Below are 2,635 nucleotides of genomic sequence, written 5' to 3' on the forward strand. Positions count from 1 at the left end.
GAGTGAGAGCTATTTGCATCACTTAGGAATTTTTGGCTTTTCCTGCAGATAAGGATATTTCTCTGCCTCCTTGAAGATATTTTTCTTTTTCTTGAGTCTTCAAAAGTTTAATTATGATGTGTGTTGTATATTCTTAGAGTTTATGCTGTGTGGAGTTCACTCAACTTCTTGAATAGGCAAATTTGGGAAGTTTTAAACCTTTCTTTCTTCAAGTATTTTTTTCAGCTCCTTTCTTTCTTTCCTTCTGACACTGATGACACAAATATTAGATCGTTTGTTATAGTCCCACAGGTCCCTGAGGCTGATTTCATTTATACAGTCTACTTTCTCTCTGTTCTGTGGCAGAAAGATGAGGCCTTCTGCTCCGACAAAGATTTACAGCCTCGGAAACTTTGTGCAGGGTTGCTATGAGTCAGAACCGACTCCACCGCACTTAAGTGTCACAAAGCTCTCTCTAAGGAGCTCTGGTAGTGTAGGGGTTACGAGTTGGGCTTCTAACATCATGGTCAACAGTTCAAAGTTACCAGCCGTTCTCCAGAAGAAGGATGAGACTTTCTGCTCCTGTAAAGATTTACAATCTCAGAAACCCTGTGCAGTGTTGCTATGAGTGGGAACTGACTCTGTGACACATAACCAACCAGCGAAAACTTTGTCTGTTATTTACATTGGATCATTTCTACTGTTCCATCTTTAACCTCATTGTTTCCTCTGTCCTTTCCATTCTTCTTGTTGAGTCCATTCTTCTTGTTGAGTCTATTCATTTGGTCATTATATTTTTTAGTTCTAAAAATGTCTCTTTTGGAGGTATCTTCTACTTTTTTGGCTGAGACTAAGTAATATATTTAACATACACATTTAATTTAATATACAAATTTCATAAATGTGTTTCAAGAAAGCATGTTGCACTTGCTATTGAAACACATTTATGAGGACTGTTTTTAAATCCCTATCAGGTAATTCCAATATCTTCATCATTTTGGTGTTGGCATCTATTGATTATCTTTGCTCATTTGAATTGAGATTTACATGATTCTTGGTAACAACAAGTTCTATTGTTTCCTGGACACTTTGGATATTATTTTATGAGACTCTGATTAATTCAAGTCTCTTGTTTTAACAAGCCACTTCTGACAGTGTGCCAGGGGGAGAAGGAGGAACCATTGCATTACTGTCAGGTTGGGATTGAAGCCTGGGTTTCTCACTTGGTCTCTGTTACCACTCTGCTGGGAGAGGGCATGCTTCCTTACTGCCATATGCAGGATTCTCATTAGGCCTCCACTGACATCACCTAAGAGCTCTGTGTCCTTTCTTGGATCCCAAGGTTCCTAGCCAGTCTGCTTTCTTTGCTACTCTTCTTCTTCTCCTCCTCCTCCTCCTCCTCCTCCTCCTCCTCCTCAGTTCTACCATTATCAAAAGCCATGGGATGTTGTCAGATATAGTGCCATAAGATGAGGCCCACAGGTTGGTAGGCACTCACAATATTATTGGGGATGTGAATGAAGCAAAGCTTTCAGAACATTCATTTGCGGATTGGCCACAAGTCATCATGAGGAGAAACCCTGCAAGCATCCATTAATAACCAGAATATCCAATGTACAAACTATGAATCTAGAGAAATTGGAAGTTGATATATAAAGATCAATATCCTTGCCATTACTGAGCTGAAATGGTCTGGTATTAGCCATTTTGAATCAGACTTTTATATGGTTCACTATGACAAATTAAATGAAATGGTGTCACATTAATCATCAAAATGAACACTTCAAGATCTATCTTGAAGTACAATCATGTCTGAGATAGGATAATACCCATATGCCTGCAATTCAAATTAATGCACCAACCACTAAAGCGAGTGATGATGAAATTGAAGAATTCTGTCTGGGTGTGGCACTGCGGGATAAAGCACTGGACTTCAAGATCGATTTGAATCACAAGATTAGTGGTTCAAACTCACCAGCCAATCCTTGGAAACCCTAGACAGGGTCGCCATGAGTCAGATCTGACTCAATGGCACTTAATCACAACAACATTCACTTCTTTAGTCTGAAATCGATAAAACATGCAATCAAGATGTACTGATAATTACTGGTGATTGGAATGCAAAAGTTGGAAGTGAAAAGGAAGGATCAGTTTTTGGAAAATATAGCATGCTAGAAGCGACACCAGAGATGAAGGCAGAGACAATGACGTGGAAAGATGGAGTGGCTGGGGACTCTAGATTCAAGGAGGGAGAGGGGCTGTGTGCTGGTGCCCAGGGGGTAGGTTTGCAGGGTATGCCCTTTGGTTGTTTGAATGGTTATAAATCCCCCTGAGTGCTTCAGTGTAAATCCAAAAAATAATAAAAAAGAGGTAAAAATGCAGGTAAGCTGGCATAAAGGTTTGGAAGGAAGGAGGGAAGATTAGTAGTGTACTGACAATGCATGAAATAATAATCTAATAAATGCTATACTTGTTATCCAGAGAAATACCTATGTGGGCTATATATTTACCTATATTGAATGGTGGTAGTGGTTATATGCCGTGCAATCATTTGTAGATGGCATAAATATAACTTTTTTATGTTTAATTTTTTTTTTTTAGTGTTTTATTGTGAATTATATGATAGTTTACATGGGAGAACATTAGTTTTACATTC

This window comes from Chrysochloris asiatica, unplaced genomic scaffold, assembly GCF_000296735.1.
Source record: "Chrysochloris asiatica unplaced genomic scaffold, ChrAsi1.0 scaffold00083, whole genome shotgun sequence".
NCBI lineage: Eukaryota > Metazoa > Chordata > Mammalia > Afrosoricida > Chrysochloridae > Chrysochloris > Chrysochloris asiatica.